Source organism: Balaenoptera physalus (genome assembly GCF_965194825.1).
Source record: "Balaenoptera physalus genome assembly, chromosome: 14".
Lineage (NCBI taxonomy): Eukaryota > Metazoa > Chordata > Mammalia > Artiodactyla > Balaenopteridae > Balaenoptera > Balaenoptera physalus.
Window position 1 is genome coordinate 41,448,060 of NC_138893.1, and position 19,410 is coordinate 41,467,469.

Consider the following 19,410-nt stretch of genomic DNA (forward strand, 5'->3'; position numbering starts at 1 on the left):
TGAATAAAACAGTGTGCTATTACATCATTGATAGGCAGACCAATGATCCAACAGAAAACCCCAAAATAGATCTAAGCATATATGGCAATGTAATACATGATGACAGCAGTATCTCAAATAAATGGTAAAAGATAAAGTTTTAATAAATGATGTTGAGACTACTAGGTGACCATATGGAAAAAAACCACAATATTCATTTCTCTAATTCCAAACGGAGTAGAGATTTAAAAGTTTTAGGATAGGGGCTTCCCTGGTGGCACAGTGGTTGAGAATCTGCCTGCCAATGCAGGGGACACGGGTTCGAGCCCTGGTCTGGGAAGATCCCACATGCCACAGAGCAACTAGGCCCGTGAGCCACAACTACTGAGCCTGTGCGTCTGGAGCCTGTGCTCCACAACAAGAGAGGCCACGACAGTGAGAGGCCTGTGCACCGCGATGAAGAGTGGCCCCCACTCGCCACAACTAGAGAAAGCCCTCGCACAGAAACGAAGACCCAACACAGCCAAAAATAATAAATAAATAAATACATAAATAATTTTTTAAAAAGTTTTAGGATAAATTCCAAACAGAGTAGAGACTTAAAAGTTTTTAAAAATACATGGGGAAGGGACTTCCCTGGTGGTCCAGTGGCTAAGACTCTGTGCTCCCACTGCAGGGGGCCCAGGTTTGATCCCTGGTCAGGGAACTAGATCCCACATGCTGCAACTAAGCATTCACATGCCGCAACTAAAAGATCCTGCATGCCGCAACGAAGAGCCTGCATGCTGCAACTAAGACCCGGCACAGCAAAATTAAATTAAATTAAATTAAAATAAGGAAAATCTGTCCTAGCTATGACTCAAAACCTAAAAGCAATAAAAGGAAAGATATATACATTTTTTTTAAAGTTTTTGCACAACAACAAAAAAATCCTATAAAGTTAAGAAAATGGCAAGCAGGGAAACTATTACAATGAAAATCATAGACAAAAGACTAATATTCCAAATATATGAAAATCTAAAATTAAGAAAAAGACTAACAAATTTAAAATAAGCAAAGTATATGAACCAACAACCCAAAACCTTTAATTAAATAAAGATATTTGACCTTGTTCAAAATAAGAGCAAATAAAACTACATACATATGACAAAAGAGTCATATCTAGAATATAAAAAGAATTCCTAAAACAACTAAGAGGCAAAACAATCTAATATAAAATGGAAAAAAAACTTTAACAGGCATTTCACAAAAGAAGATATTCAAATGACTATGAAACGGTGTTATACTTAACACCACTAGTCATTAAGGAAATACAAATATAAATCATAATGAACCATCATTACATACCCACCAGAATGGCTAATTTTTTTTTTTTTTTTTTAACATCTTTATTGAAGTATAATTGCCTTACAATGGTGTGTTAGCTTCTGCTTTATAACAAAGTGAATCAGTTATACATATACAATATGTTCCCATCTCTCTTCCCTCTTGCATCTCCCTCCCTCCCACCCTCCCCATCCCATCCCTCTAGATGGTCACAAAGCACCGAGCTGATCTCCCTGTGCTATGCGGCTGCTTCCCACTAGTTATCTATTTTACATTTGGTAGTGTATATATGTCCATGACACTCTCTTACCCTGTCACATCTCACCCCACCCCCTCCCCATATCCTCAAGTCCATTCTCTAGTAGGTCTGTGTCTTTATTCCCGTCTTGCCACTAGGTTCTTCATGGCCTTTTTTTTTTTTTTTTTTTTTCCCCTTAGATTCCGTATATATGTGTTAGCATACTGTATTTGTTTTTCTCTTTCTGACTTACTTCACTCTGTATGACAGACTCTAACTCCATCCACCTCATTACAAATACCTCCATTTCATTTCTTTTTATGGCTGAGTAATATTCCATTGTATATATGTGCCACATCTTCTTTATCCATTCATCTGTCGATGGACATTTAGATTGCTTCCATGTCCTGGCTATTGTAAATAGAGCTGCAATGAACATTTTGGTACATGACTCTTTTTGACCTATGGTTTTCTCAGGGTATATGCCCAGTAGTGGGATTGCTGGGTCGTATGGTAGTTCTATTTGTAGTTTTTTAAGGAACCTCCATACTGTTCTCCATAGTGGCTGTATCAATTTACATTCCCACCAACAGTGCAAGAGTGTTCCCTTTCCTCCACACCCTCTCCAGCATTTATTGTTTCTAGATTTTTTGATGATGGCAGAATGGCTAATATTTTAAAAGACTAATAAGTTTTGGCAAGGATGTGGATCAATGAGAGCTCTCATAGGCTGCTGATCAGGCATAAATTGGTACAACTATGTTGGAAAACTATTTGGCAGTGTCAGCTAAAGATAACATGAGTCTACCCCATGACCCAGAAATTCCACTTTTAAATACCCAAGAGAAATAAGTGTAGATGTCCAAAAATGAAATGGACAAAAATTCTCATACTAGTGTTACTCAAAAAAGCACCACCACGCCAAAAAAAACTGGAAAACCTAAGTGCCCATCCACAGAATAACTATAATTTATTTAATCATACAGTGAAATACTACACAGTAGAAAATAACCAACATGCTACATATAACCACATGGATGAATCTCACAGATGCTCAATGAAAGAAGCCAGAAATAAAATCATGCTGTGTGATTTATTTATATGAGGAAAAGGTATCCATGGTGCTAGAAATCAGAATACTAGTTAGTTCTAGCAGCACTGTTGACTGAGAAAGAGCAGAAAGAAGGCTTCCAGGTTCTGGAAATATATCTTGATCATGATGATAGGTACAGATGTGTATGTAAATAAAAGTATATCAAACTTTACACTAAAATTAGTTCACTGTACATAGTTTGTATGTCAGACCTAATGAACTTCAGGGATACCAGAAAAAGAAAAAAACTGAAATACTATTTCTCACCTATTAAACTGGCAAAAATTTAATAAGTTTGACAACACTCTCTGTTGGTGAGGTTATGGTGAAATGGGCACTTCATACATTGCTAGATTGCCGGTACAACTTTTATGGAGGAGAATTTGGCAACGTCTAGCAAAATCACATATGCATCTATCCTTTCACCTCACAATTACACTTCTAGGAATCATTACTGTCAAAAATACAAAATGATGGTGTATAAAAATATTTATTGGGGCATTTTTTGTCATGACAAGATTAGAAACAAGATCTATGCTCATCAACTGGGGGTTTGTTGAAAAAACAATGAAATTTCCATATAATGGAGGATCATGCGGTATAAAAGAGGATATAGAATACTTTCCTGGTTATATTCTTCAGTGACAAAAGGTGCAGAATGCTCTTTGGAGTATGTGATTTGAAAGGGCAGGGAGTGTAGTGGTTTAAAGATAGCTATGAATTCTTTCACACTCTTTTCGTCCAGAGTTGTGACCTCTTTTCCTTCCTTTTGAATCTGGGCTGGCTTGCGACTACTTTGAACAATAGAGTATCGTGGAAATGACACTCGATCAGTCAGACTCCAGCCTTTGAATGGACTGTCAGCTTCCCCTTTACTCTCTTAGAACCCTAAACCATCATGTAGGAAGTCCTACTACCCTGCTAGAGAGACCACTGCATAGCCCTGAAACCACTTGGAGAAAAAGGAGGGCCCAGCTGAGCCCACATTTCCAGCCATCCTTGCCAAGGCACCCGGCACGTAAGTGAGTTGTCTTAGATCCTCCTGGCCAGCCCAGCCCAGTCAAGCCCAACCACCACAAAAATAGCATTGACACCACATGGAGCAGAAGAAATTGCATGCAGTAGTAATATGCATATTTTTATTTTTAAAGTGTTACATGTATTTTGTAGCAAATAATCGATTGGACATCACTAGGAATCAAAATGTCGAAAATAAAGAAGTATAAATCAAAGAAATTAAAGACCCCATAAAGTTAAATTTGAATGGAAAATATCAGTATGTACTCATATTTTTTCTGTTTCTAAAAATAAGTATTTCCTAGTTCTGTCCACTGAAAAGGCGTAGAAGCAATGACAGCCCAGTGGCAATGAGCAACACTAGGGCCAGATTGCACTCTCTAAATATCATTACCCACAAAAAGGCACCAGGACTTCTCATAGAAATGACTGAATCCAAGTCTGAGGTTGGAAATACACAAGATTAGCCTAAGGTATCTTGTACCAGGAAGGCAAAGAAGCTATCAAAGACAAATAGAGTCATGCCAAAAGGTCATAGGAGCCAAATCAAAGAAACATAGTGGTCTAAGATGACATCATGTGAGAAAAATAATGACTGCACTGGATTGAAACATATCAAATATATAAAAATTCATGAGTTCGTCGTGATACTAAAAAAAAAAATAGGGCTTCCCTGGTGGCACAGTGGTTGAGAGTCTGCCTGCCAATGCAGGGGACACGGGTTCGAGCCCTGGTCTGGGAGGATCCCACATGCCGCGGAGCAACTGGGCCCGTGAGCCACAACTACTGAGCGTGCGCGTCTGGAGCCTGTGCTCCGCAACGAGAGGCCGCGACAGTGAGGCCCGTGCACCGCGATGAAGAGTGGCCCCCGCTCGCCGCAACTGGAGAAAGCCCTCGCACAGTAACGAAGACCCAAAACACAGCCAAAAATAAATTAATTAAAAAAAAAAATCATTCATCACCACTGGCGGTTGCTAAGGCACCAACTTATTACTCTAAAATTTGATAAAGTGAAAAGATCACTTACTTTGCCTTTTCTGTATGAATTCTGTTTCAGAGTAATGAAAAGATTACTGGGGCAAAGTTCTTCCATACAGAAAAATCCCAGGTAATAAAGTCAGAAGGAGTGGTGAAATTTGAATATCACCATTTGGCAACCCCATTGAAATAACAGATTTAGGCAATAACTATGAATGGATGCTAAAATTCATTAGCTGTAAGGTTGATGGAGAACATTACAATGGAGAGATCAGGCTGACATCACTTAAACACATTAGTCTATCTTTGCAACACTAAAAATGGGAGAAGCACACATTATATGCTTCCTGATGTATTACAATACAAAACATATAGCTCCACCTGTGAACCTATGAAATGCTCCTTTCAAAAAAAAAAAAAAAAAATGAACCTGAATCTGCTCAATCTCTAGATACAGCTGCAAGATAACAGGAAATACCAGGAATAGAGTAACAAGCTAAATGACATAATGAGAAAGTAAAGTAATCAACCAAATCCAGAATGTGGAATATTTTGCAAGCCAAATGTTCTAGTACCTCCAACAAATAAAATGGCATAAGGGGTGGGAGAGATGGGTAAGAGAGTCTGACAGAGATATGAAAACCAAATGCAATATGTAGACCTTTTTGAGACCCTATGTAACTAACTGCAGAGTGACTCAGGAAAAAACTCTTTTGAGTTTATCAGTTTCTTAGTTAACAAGGTGAAAGTTAAACATTTACCTAACTTATGACCTAGAAATTCCATCCCTAGTTATTTACCCAAGATAAATGAAAACATATATCCACAAAAAAGACGTGTACAAGGAAGTTCATAGACATTATTCATAATAGCCAAAAAGTTGGCACCGGGGGGTTGGGGAGATGCCCATCAACAGAAGAATGGATTTAAACAGAGGGTGGTATATTCATACAATGGAATACTAGTTCTTAACAAAAACGAATGAATTACTATATACATAACATGGGTAGATCTCACAGATATTATGTAAATGGAGAATCTAAACATAAACCAACATAATATGATTCCCTTTATATGAAGTTCTAGAATAGGCAAAACTAATTTATGAAAAAAGTAAGGAAAGTGATTGCCTCTGAAGGAAAGTTGACTGGGATAAAAGTTGACTGAACTTTCTAAGGTGATGGGAATGTTATATATCTTGATAGGAATGTGGATTACAAGAGAGTATGTATTTGTCAAAACATGCGGAAATGTACACTTAAGATTTGCAAATGTCACTCAAGTAATTTTTTAAAAAGAACTATAAACAAATGCTAACTGTAGTCAAGAGGTTTTCTTTTCATAGTGGTATTAACAATTCTAAAACCACTTTCTGTATATTCTAGGCTTGAACAAATAAGTAAATACTTTGAGGGTAACATACATTGAGGGCCAGGTTTCTTAGGACTGGAGGATAGAGATACAAATGTGGAAAGGGGAACAACTAAAAATGTACTGATTGGGACTAGAGGCATCAATGCTAATTTATAGGTTTTAATATAATTTTAATACTTTCTGGTTTTATAAATAAAAGACATGTGTATATATGTATTTCCTATCTCTGTCCACTGAGGCATCACCAAAGGAATAACAGTAGCAGTGAGCACACCTTGCACCCAGAGCTTAGCTTCTGAATACTATTCTCCATTAAAAAAAGTAAGAACTTTTTGAAAAAGCTGAATCCAGATCTAGAACAGGGAAAACACAGGGGATCCTAGAACACCTTGTTGCACCAAAAGTTAAAGAAGTGCTCAAAGAACAAGGAGCTCCCCACTAGTTACTTATTAATTAACTGTACAATGGAGAAACCTGGGGACACTATCTTAACCATATGAATCTTAACCAAATGATCAAAGTCAACATCACCAAGATCCTCCTGATATGATGCACTGAGACCAACACATCACTGCTTTGGCATTACTGTCAAAAAGGCATAACTTAAAACTAATCGTAAGGAAACTTCAGACAAACCCAAATTGGGATATTCTACAAAATAACTGGCCTGTACCCTTAAAAAACATGACAAGGTCAAGAAAAACAAAGATAGATTGAGGAACTTTTCCATATGAAAAAGACTATAGGGACACAACAACTAAATCGGTGATCCTGGATTGGGCCTGGGCTGGAAGAAAAGACTTAACTATAAAAAGAATTATTGGGAAAATTGCCAAATTTTGTATGTGGACTGAGGGTAGATAATGTATTATGTCAGTGGTAACTTTCTGGCTCTTGATAATTATACTGTAGTTATATAAGAAAATGTCTTTGCTTTCAGAAAATGCACACTGAAGTGTTTACTAGTAAAGGGATATGATCTGCAATATACTCTCACATAATTCAGAAATACGTATATAAGTAGTAAATCAAATACAGCAGAATGTAAGCATTTGGCAAATTCAGGCAAAGGGTATAATGAGAGTTACTTGCACTATTCTTGCAACTTCATTGTCAGTTTTAAATTATGTATTTTTTAAATAACCAACCCCAAAAATAATCCTTTTGTAAATCAGAGAAATGAATACCGACAGGGTTAGATGATCTTTAGCAATTCCTGGTAATTCTGAGTGCTGTGATAATGACATCGTGATTATGTTTAAGTCTTTGCTAGTTAGAAATACATACTGAATTATTTGTGGGTGATACGACATGATGTCAAAATCTGCTTTAAAATATTCCAGTAAAAACAAAAAGTGAGGGGATAGGTAAAAAGAATGGTTGAGGGGCTTCCCTGGTGGCGCAGTGTTTGAGAATCTGCCTGCCAATGCAGGGGACACGGGTTCGAGCCCTGGTCTGGGAAGATCCCACATGCCGCGGAGCAACTAAGCCCGTGAGCCACAACTACTGAGCCTGCGCGTCTGGAGCCTGTGCTCCGCAACAAGAGAGGCCACAACAGTAAGAGGCCCGCGCACCGCGATGAAGAGTGGCCCCCACTTGCCGCAACTAGAGAAAGCCCTCACACAGAAACGAAGACCCAACACAGCCAAAATAAATAAATTAAAAAAAAAAAAGAATGGTTGAATACTGATAAATCTGGGTGATGGGCACAGGGAACTTCAATACACTATTCTCTTTCTTGTTGCACATAACTGAAATCTCCCATTAAAAAAAAAAGTTTGCCAGATACATCAGGAAAGCATTCTCCAAGTAACGGAGAGGGAACCTTATCACCTGGGTCCCAGTTTCCACTGTGCGGTGGCCTCAGCAGGAGCCTGGGCAAGGTGAGGTCCATCTGGTTAGCTCTGCCTGGTCATCTGCAAAATGAGGCTCAAAGCTGCCTGTCTGTCTCACTGCCAGGGCTCTTCCGAGGTGCAGAGTGAAAGGGATTTGCCAAGTCTCCCTGGCAGTGGCCACGTGTGCGAGGGCGGAGCTCTTGTCGCGTGGCTGCCCCCTGCCCGCCATTCAGCCCAGCCAGGTGGGTTGTCCCCAGTCAGGTGGGTTGTCCCCAGCCAGCTGGCCGCCTGAGCTGCTGGCCTTCAGGGTCCCCTGTAGGCAGGCTGCATCCCACATACACATCTTCTGCTTTTCCAAATACTTTGGCAGCAGCAAATGTGGGGGTGGCAAGTGAGGGGGGGAGCTGCAGTAGGCCTGCCTTCATTACGGAGGAAATAAACACGTCAAGAGTGATTTTCCTCCCAGGAAGAAATTAATTTCTAAATGAAATAATGAGTTTCCTGATAGTCATTTGCAAGGCTTGGGACCTCGGAGCCGGGCCCTCTCCCTCTCTCTGTTCACTCCCCCTCCACCAGCTGATCAGCTTGCCCTGCCTTGTCTGCAGATTAATGCCCCTTTCCCTGGCTGAGCTCGCCCTGGTGACACATGAGCCCTTCTCGGTCTGAGAAATGGGATAATGAGACGTCCAATTAAGGTGAGGTTCCGTGAGCGCTGGCTCCAGAAACACAGCCTGGCTGCGGGAGAGGGCTTTCAACTGGCTCGAGACAAGGAACAGATGACTTTGGGGACCACAGTCCTGAACGCGCCATTCTCAGGGCAGCTCTGGACAGGCACAGCTGTGAGGCAAGCCAAAAGTGGCTCCCTGGCCCCTGGCAAGTGAGGGAGGGGACCTGGCAAGGCGTCCTCAGAGAATTAGGGTCACCTGGGTAACTAGATATCTTACTGCTGTGTACCCTGCCACTGCTTACCTTTCAGACTGCTGCTGGTCCTGCCACTGAGGCCACATGGAGTGAGGAGTGAGCTGGGTGGCTCTCAAGGCAGAAGGAGTACCCCTCCCCCAAAAAAGTAGAGACAGAAGAGCTGCATCCATAATAAAAGTAATGATGGTCATCTATCATTCATTTAGGGTTAAGTGTTTGAAATGTATTATTCATTTAATTTTCCTTAAAAATACGTTTATTATCTCCACTTTTGTTATATATTTTTTAAATACTTAGATACATTTATTACCTCCGCATGAGAAACCTGAAACTGAAGATGAAGTGACTTTCAGAGACCACAAAATAACAGGTGGGGAAGTAAGATTTGAACCTAGAACAAGTTTGAGTATTAAGTCCCAACTCTTAACCTCTGTGCTACACTGCTACCGACTCTTAGGAACCAAAGCCCAAATCAGAATGGCAATTACCCAGGGGCCACCAGCTCCAGGAATGGAAGGCTCAATCAAGGGGAGTCTGGAATTCTGGGGCAAGAAATGTACCCCTGGGCCTGGGGCAGAAGGCTGACCTCCAGTCTCTCTGAAGGTCACCAGGCTAAAAGCCAGGAAAACAGATCCCACATGACACCCTTCCTGGTCCTTCAACCCCGAGAGGGTTTCTTGGATTCACAAAGGAGGAACTGTCAACCTGAGAGGTGATCTGAACTACCCAAGATTACCCAACTAGAACAGAACCCAGGACTCCAAACCTGTGCCCAGTAGCCCAGCGCTCCCTTTCCTCCACAGCAGACCTCTTCCTGGGGGAGCCAAGGGATAACATCACCACTAAATGCCTCTCAGGGCTTCATGCAGCCTTTCCTAAAACAAGACCCACAGTCTAGTGACGTATTTCACACTCTTTATTCAAAATCAATCTTAAACAGAGCCTATTCACCAGTAGTCCTTGTGGATTATCCCCATGGGTGGATAATTTAATAAGCCCATGTATGAGTTTCCTATTGCTGCCGTAACAGATTTATCACAAACTAAGTGGCTTAAAACAATGTAAATATATCCTCTTAATTTCTAGTCTAGAATCCATTTCACTGGGCTAAGTCAAGATGCCAGCAGGGCTGGCTCCTTCTGGAGACTCTAGGGGAGAATCAGTTGCCTTTTTCCCACTTGCAAAGGCAGCCTAATATGTCCAGAAAAAACTCTAATCCAAAAAGATATATGTACCCGCTATGTTCACAGCAGCACTACTGGCAATAGCCAAGACATGGAAACAACCTAAATGTCCATCAACAGATGAATGGCTTAAGATGTGGATATCATATGATATCACTTATATGTGGAATCTAAAAAAAAATGATACAAATGAACCTATCTACAAAGCAGAAACAGACTCACAGACATAGAGAACGGACTGGTGGTTGCCAAGGGGGTGGTGGTGGGGGAGAGGGATGGAGTGGGAGGTTGGGATCAGCAGATGCAAACTATCATATACAGGATGGATAAACAACAAGGTCCTACTGTAGAGCACAGGAAACTATATTCAGTATCCTATGATAAACCGTAATGGAAAAGAATATTTTAAAATATATATATATATATATATATATATATATATATGTATATATATATATATATGTATGTATATATGTATACCTGAATCGCTTTGCTGTACAGCAGAGATTAACGCAACACTGTAAATTGACTATACTTCAATAGAAAATGAAATAAAAATAAAGGCAGCCTGCATCCCTTGGCTCATGGTTCCTTCCTCCATCTTCAAAGCCAGCAGCAGAGCATCTCACTCCCATGGTCACATTGCCTCTTTCTTCTACAGTCAGATCTTCCCCTGCCTCCCTCTTGTAAGGACGCTTGTGATTACCTTTTGGGTACAGGTGGGTCCCCATCTCAAGATTCCTAACTTAACCACATCTGCAAAGTCCCTTTTGCCATATAAAGTAACGTGCACAGGTGCTAGGGATTAGGACCTGGATACCTCTGTGGGCCATTATTCAGCCTACCACAGCTTATCCCCAGTGAGGGGAAGACAGGGCTCAAAACCTTCCAGAAAACCTTCCAGACAACCTTCATAGGGCAACTGGGTTAATATTAAAATTACTGAGTTTGCCTCAAGTAAAGACAGGCAGGAGAGGAAATAGGAAACAGAAGATGACTGAGAATGAGCCAAGAAGACTAGCCTCGTGTTGAACCAAGGATGGATGCCCACCCTTTCAGAGGCCTCAGACACCCCTCCCTCTGGGAATAGAAGGAAAAGTTTGACCTTCTCCTCAAAAAATGCACAGACCCCCAAACATACCATTCAGTATATAATTTTTGATGTTTCGCAGACCCACTGCAGCCCATCAAGGCTAAATATTTGCTGCGTACAGACCTAACAGACTCAACTGAGTGTTCAGGTCAGAGTCTTATATCCCTAAGTCACTCCTCCTTAGCTCACTCTGTTTATGTGCTGACCCTGTCCTGGGCAGCTGGGGTTGGCACACTAACCAAAACCAGCCATCCAGCAAGTGATGGCTTAGGGCCTCCGCTGGTAAAGGCTCAAACTAGAATACACCACCAAAAACAAAAACAAAACAAAACTAACAGAGATTCTGGAAAATCTAGCTTCACTCATATAAGTTCAATTTTCATAAACGGTACAATGAAAATTTATACATTTGAGTGGTTGGGGGAATTTTATTTTCAGAATCCAACATGCTAGATAATAATCAGACACCTAGGATAAATAAAAAATTTATGTACATTATGAGAAAAAGAACCCAATAGGAAAAAAAAATGGGCAAGGACATGGATAGTTCAAAAAAGAGACTAAATAAGGCTCAATGTCATTAAATTAAATCCAGGATATAACACTACACATCACCCAAATGGTCAGAGTAACAGAGAGTTCTCTCTTTGAGAGAGTGTTGGCTAGGATGTGATGCAAGAGGAACTCTCGCATAATTCTGCAAGGGGAGAGGTGTACATTACTACTCAACTAAAGCTGAACATATGCATGCTGTATGACCCAGTAATTCACACAAAAATATATTGTTAATCAAAAGGTATATATTAGAATGTTAATTAACAGCACCATTACTTTTTACTTTTCTTAAATTGTGGTAGAATGTACATAACATAAAATTGACTTGTTATCCATTTTTAAGTGCACAGCTTGGTGGCATTAAGCATATACACATTATTGTGCAACCATTACCATCATTCATCTCTAGAACTTTTTTCATCTTCCCAAACTGAAACTCTGTACCCAAATAACTCCCCATTTCTTCCTCTCCCAGCCTCTAGCAACCACCATTCTACTTTCTGTCTCTATGAATTTGACTACTCTTTGTGCCTCACATAAGTAGAATCATACAGTATTTGTTCTTTCGTGACTGGCTTATTGCACTTAGCATAATGTTTTCAAGGTTTATGTGTCAGACTTTTCATACTTTTTAAGGCTGAATAATATTCCATTGTCTGCATATACCATATTTTCTTTATCCATTCATCCATCAGTGGACATTTGGGTTGCTTCTACCTTTTGGCTACTGTGAATAATGGTGCTATGAACATGAGTGTACAAAAATATCTGTTTTGTTCTCTGCTTTCAGTTCTTTGGGGTATATACCCAAAAACAGAATTACTGGATCATATAGTAATTCCATTTTTAATTTTTTGAGGAATCTTAGTATTGTTTTTCATAGTGGAAGCACCATTTTATCTTCCTACCACCAAAAGGGTTCCAGTTTTTCCACATTCCAACACTTGTTATTTTCTGTTTTTTTCTTAGTATAGCCATCCTAATGAGTATGAAGTATATGTCATTGCAGTTTTGATTTGCATTTCCCTAATGGTTAATGATGTTGAGCATCTTTCATGTGTTTATCAGCCATTTGTATATCTTCTTTGAAGAAATGTCTATTCAAGTCCTTTGCCCATTTGTTAATTGAGTTGTTTGGGTTTTTGTTGTTGAATTGCAGGAGTTCTTTATATATTCTGGATATTTGGATATTAACCCCTGAGCAGATATATAATTTGAAAATATTTTCTCCCATTCCATGTGTTGCCTTTTCACTCTGTTGATAGTGTCCTTAGATACACAAAAGTTTTAAATTTTAATTTAGTCCAGTTTATCTATTTTTTTCTTTTGTTGCCTGTGCTTTTAGTGTCATATCCAAGAAATCATTGCTAAATCCAACGTTATGAAGTTTTCCCCTACATTTTCTTTGAAGAGTTTTATGGTTTTAGCTCTTACATTTAGGTCTTTAGTCCATTTGAGTTAATTTTTGTATATGGTGTAAGGTAAGCATCCAACTTCATTCTTTTCAATGTGTATATCTAGTTTTCCCAGTACCGCTTGTTGAAAGACTATCCCTTCCCTATTGAATGGTCTTCTCGAAAATCATTTGACCATATATGTAAGGGTTTATTTCTGGGTTTTTTGTTCTATTCCATTGTTCTATATGTCTGTCAACAGCACCATTTTTAATAGCCCAAAAGTAGAAACTACCCAAACTTCCATCAATAGCAGAATAAATACATAGTGAGATAATTGTACTGTGGGAATACTATACAGAAATGAGAGTAAAAGATTTATAACTAGTAACACTACGAATGAATCTCACAAACATATGTTGAGCAAAAAAAAAAAAAAAAAAGCCAGACACGAATACTTACTTTATGATTTCATTTACATAAATTACAAAAGCAGGCAAGTCTAATGCTTCTAGAAGTCAGGATAGTCATTACTCCTAGAGGAAGAAAGCAGGAATGACAGGAAGGGCGTGTGACAAGGACAGGAGGGGCTTCTGAGCTGGGGGTGATGTTACATTTCTTGATCTGAGCGCTAGTTTCCTGAGTTTACTGAATTAGTAAAATTCATGAAACTATACATCTATAATTTATGGATTTTTCTGAATTATATTGCAATAAAAAAAGTTTCTTTTTAAACACGTATTCTATAGGCATAAAGCCTAGGAAATATTATTTCACTGCAAGAACTATTATCACAGCCTTTGGTCTATCAGCAGCTCAGCCAATCAGAACTCAGCAATGCCCAGCCTGTTCCAATCACATACACGGAGTAGTGGTCAGCTGAAAACAGCTTATCAAGTTCCCAGCATCAGCTACTACGGTTCATGTTCTGAGTTCATAAAACCGATATAAACCAAGTGCATTATCCATGATCAGTGTCTAATAACAAAACAATACGATTATACCTGTTGCTAATACGTCTACAACTGGGAGACAGCATGACAAGCACAGACAATTAAATCGGGATATGCAGTAAGTTAATCCTGCGAGACTTGGGAAGAATGAGACGTGCCTCATCTCTTACTGCCACCAGGAGCCTTGTGAGTGACTCCAAAGCACCGCTGGCCACAGGAGCCTCAGGAAAGATGTTTTCAACCTGTTCTGCCCCTTTGTACTGCTTCATGCGAGGCTGTGTCGTCTTTGCTCCCCTCATGCCTTTCAAATGGTTCCCTCTGTCGCCTGTGAGCACTCATCACCTGCCAAACCCTGCGCTGAACACTCCCTGTTTCATCTCCTCTGCATCTGCACAACCACCCTGGAGGTGAGGACCGCACTACCCTCATTCAAAGGGAAGAAGATCGAGGCTTGAAAAGTGTGAACCCCCGAGGGAGGCTGTGCATGTGTGGCGGTACGTGGGAAATCTCCGTTCCTTGCTCTCAACTGTGCTGTAAACCTAAAACTGCTCTAAAAAATAAAGTCTTTAAAAAAACACGTAAGCGTCTTTCCCAAGCATAAGCAGTAAGTGGCAAATGCGGATTCAGAATGAGGCTCTCAGCCTCCATACCCTGCCTCTTGCCCACAATCCCATAGCGCCTCTGTATCCTGATCTGTCGCCAGCCACAAACAGCTTGGAGCCTTGCTGAGAAAATAAGACCTATCAGGACAAAAGGAGAACCCCCAGTGCCCTCAGTGATCAGGGGGCACCTGCTGTCTTACCCACCAAGCAGGGACTGTGTCCTGTTTACCTCAGAGTCCTCATGCAGAGGACCAGAGCCCAGGGTAAGCCTAGCAGAGTAGGTGCTTCATAAGTGTCTGTTGACTGAGGGGGAGAGGGGGAGGAACTGTTCCTTTGACAGGAGACCACGGAACAGTCTAGAAGCCATCACCACTCTCAGAACCCCACAGGGCTGCAGAGTCACAGTCTCCACCCACCCAAATATAGGAAGTCAAAAGCGGAGTTTAGGGCGTAGCTTGGTGCGATTCAGATCCTGCCTTTATTTAAAATTTCGATATTTTGCTCAACACGATTTTTTTCTCTAATTTTGATTTTTTTGAATATTGCTTTAAAATACTACTCTTCTTGATTTTTGAGTCTTTTGGCACCCCCTTACATTTCGCTCCGGAGGCAAGTGCCGCTCTCTCCGCATCCCAGCGCTGCACCGTCTTCACACTTGAAGAGAAAGCCACATTCAGGACACAGCAGTCTTGTGAGTGCAAGCAGCAGACTCTCAGTCCACAACCACAGAGTTTGTGCCCGGACTATTCCAGCTCCGCCATCCCCAAGCAGTGCAAATGCCTATGTTGGCAGCTCCTAACCACTGGAGGACAATTTGAACAATGTTTCGGTCTTCAATTAAATTTCAAGAACACCTGTTTCATCAGGTTATAAATTCCAAGTGAACTTTAAGAGGCGTCTGTTTGGCACACAGAGCTTTTATTTTCTAGGCTGTAACCACAGCAACATTTTTGCTTGATTATCCGTCCTTCATTCCTGCCACACACACCCCACCCTCTTCGTCCGCCTTTGGTGGCCACAGGGAGCTTATGGTGGCTTTTCACACTCCCCATTCAGCTCTCCGGCTGGCACAATAGCAGCACAACAGCATTTCGTGCTGTTGATTTGCCTTTTCCTGATGGCTCACCTAAAATTGGGATACTTGTACAAGAAAGCACAGTGCTGTAAACGGAACTTCCTTCACTACCTAAAACCGAAGAACTCAAACAACTGCCCCTTTTTTCAGCATCTCTAGCACATAATTCAAGCCCTAGGCTGGCTGCCTCACATGTATGTGCCCCCTCTCTGAGCTACAGTTCCCTGCTCTGTGAAAGGAGGTGATGACAGTCACCCCCCAGCACTGTAAGGATTAGGGGACTTTCTCTGAGGTCACACATCTAGTAATGCAGGGGACCCCAACCTCCAGGCCATGGACCTGTTAGGAACCAGGCCGCACAACAGGAGGTGAGCGGCGGGGAGCAAAGCTTCATCTGTATTCACAGCTGCTCCCCATCGCTCACATTCCCACCTGAGCTCCACCTCCTGTCAGATCAGTGGCGGCATTAGATTCTCATAGGAGCTCGAACCCTACTGTGAACTGTGCATGCGGGGCATCTAGGTTGCGAGCTCCTTATGAGAATCTAATGCCTGATGATCTGAGGTGGAGTTGAGGCGGTGATGCTAGCACTGGAGAGTGGCTGCAGATACAGATTATCATTAGCAGAGAGGTTTGACTGCACAGAGACCATAATAAATCAGTTGCTTGCAGACTCATAACAAAACCCTATCAGTGAGTGGCGAGTGAAAACAAGCTCAGGGCTCCCACTGATTCTGCATTATGGTGAGTTGTAGAATTATTTCATTATATATTACAATGTAATAATAATAGAAATAAAGGGCACAATAAATGTAATGCGCTTGAATCATCCTGAAACCATCCCCCCTCCCGGCCCAGTCCATGGAAAAACTGTCTTCCACGAAACCAGTCCCTGGTGCCAAAAAGGTTGGGGACCATTGCAGTAAAGGGTAGAGTAGGGAAGGCCCAGAAGCCAGCCCTTCAGATTCCAAAATCTGCCCACCTCACCGACTTCTGGTTCTAGGACCCCAAAGTGACTCTATTAAGGGTCACCTAGGGGTAAAGCAAGGAACACATGTCAAAAATGGCAGTAGTGAGGATGAAAAACTTAAAGAATACCATCACCTGCATGAAGGCTTGATTGGGAGGGTGGGAGAGTTGTTAAACCGTCCCCACCTGAACTAGGGTTAAGCCCAGACAAGAGTCGGGAGATAGGCTGGGTGACGGGAATGACACTGGGGTTGCTGTCAAGCACACTCTACGCTGACTTGCCTAACTTCTCTATGCCTCAGTTTCCTCTTTTAGAAAATGAGGAAGTAGTTTCCAATTCACGGGCTTGAAGTATGATTTAGAAGAATTAATGTAAAATGTTTAGACTAGGGCCGGAGATATAGTAAGAGCTCAATAAGCGTTAAATTATTATTACTATTATTGTTGTTGTTAAGTACCATATAAAGTGCTTTCTCCATGCCATCCCCCCTTGCTACCATCTCCAAGATAACGTTTCAAACTCCTGGTGGTTTGGGCCATCCTCACTCACATCCACTGTGTGCTCTTCTGTACAGCGTGGGCTTGCCTTCCCTCATGCTATCAGGTCCCCCAGGTGCCCTCTGCTAACCAGGACTTCAAGAGCACACTTGAGGCTGTCACCTCTGTCAAGGCTTCCCTGACCACCCCCGTCCTCGGTGACGTCTCTGTCCTCTGCACCCTGGCCAACACATGCTGCCTTGTTTCCCCACATTCACATGACACATCCGAAGGCACCCTGGCCTTGCCTATCCTTCCGCTGATGCAGACAGACCGTGGACCATCCCAGGGCCTGTGCTCAGAGCCCAGCTCAGCCCTGCCCAGTCCCGATGCTCGTTCATTTATGCCTTCCTCAGATAGCTATGTGTGCTCTGTGCTAGAACATGAGGCTACAGCAATGAGCAAAGCAGGGGCAGAACCTGTCCTCGTGGAAGGTGATAACACACAGGTTATTCGAGAAACAACTATACGATTCCAAACTGTGATCAATGCAGTGAAGAAAAATAACAGTAAATGAACTATCTGGAGATGGATAAGTATCCTGCCGCTCAGCATCAGCTTAAAACTGAGAACCTTTCACAACCTCGTCCTTTTCTAACAATCACTTTACTTGACACATCATACACTATCATCTCTAAGCACAAAATCCCCAAATCATTGAGGTAGGAAGAAACCAAATGGGCTTTCCCGATTTTTCCTTGCCTTGGCAAAGGGCTGGCTTGCTCCGTGGCACAGAAGTTTCGGGCCCAGGCTCTGCGGCCTCTCGGTTTGGCACTGGTCTCTGGTTTGCAACTGAGCCTCAGGGCGGGAGCGGCTCATTTGGAATTCTGGCAAGGCCTCCAGGAGGGAGCAGCATTCAGATTCCCTTCAACTAATTTTTTTTCCAACCATAAACAGTGCTTGGGTTTTTAAAAGCCACCAAAGCGAGAGAATGGTGAAAAATAAGATGCTGCAAGCAAGAAATGATAGCTAAAACCCATGCCTGGGGTCCGACCTGTGCAAACATCCAGCCAATTGTTAGTTCTAAATCTGAATGGAGTTTTCCAGGTGCTTTCAGGGGATCACGGGATTTTATTTTTCTATCAGAGCACTCTCTAAAGGGATTTTGGGCTAAGCCTGGCAATTCTCCCCTTTCTTTTCTGGAATAGAAGGCAGCCAACTTACTCTCACCTTCAGTCTTAAGTCTAACTTGAACAGTCCACTCATTCATCCTGGTTGCCTTTCTAGGGCCTGCAATTACTGTGTGTGTGGAGGCCACAGCCGACCCTCCTCTACCAAGCCAGCCATGCTCATGCTGGGAAGGGCTCATTTCCCACTCAGCCTGTCCGCCTGCAGTGATTCCTGCTGGGGTCAGGCTTTCCTTTCCAGCCTCTCATTTCTTTGCAGGTTTCCCCTCCCGGGAAGCACAGGACCCAAAGCAAATACTCAGCTTCAGCATCACCTGCTTCCTAGCGCCACCACTGTTGACTCTTCTGACCCGTGGACTCCAGAATTGTTTTCCTACCGCTGTGAGACCTGCTGCTTTCCCTGCCTTAGCTGACTGTCTTGAACCTGACTTCATCCATTCCTGTTTGCCAAATGCTGTGCCATCTGCCAGGCAGGTCAGATTCTTGGTCATGGCCATGGGGTGCACCTGAGCTAACCTGGCCTTTGAAATCAGGCAAGCTTGGGTTCCACTCCCAGCAACCCCATTCCCAGCTGAACTCCACTTTCCGCATCAGCAAAATATGGAGTTCCATAAAGTTAGAAAACAGAGAAAAAAAATAGTTTATCACTTTGCAGATTGAATGTCCTTAATGACATTACGTATATTCACCTGGTCTTCCAGGCTTAGTGGACATCCTATCGTGATAATAATACCAGTCCCGTGGGACTATCCTGAGGATTAAAAGGGTTAATATGTGCGAAGTGCCTGAATTCCTGCCAGACCCTTGGAAAAGACTAAATAAATATTTCACCCTCTCCCCCTTTAGTTCAAACTGGTCCTTTTCCCACCTATACCATTCTAACATGTATTATATCACAACTGCCTGTTACATGCCCTCTAGCCCCATACTGGATGGTCTTAATTACAGTACTCTCCATCTTTCTATGCAACTGTCAATCAGAAACATCCACTTGCTTGGAGGGGGACAAAACTGGGGTTGGCTGTTATCTTCACCTTGTCTTCTGGAGTCCCGTGGAGCTTAGGATTTTTACAGAAGTATATCATGGCAGCTGCAGCTGTCTCATGCTAAAATTGAGAAGTCAAGATGTTTATTTCATAGAAGCCCACATTTCTGGCAAC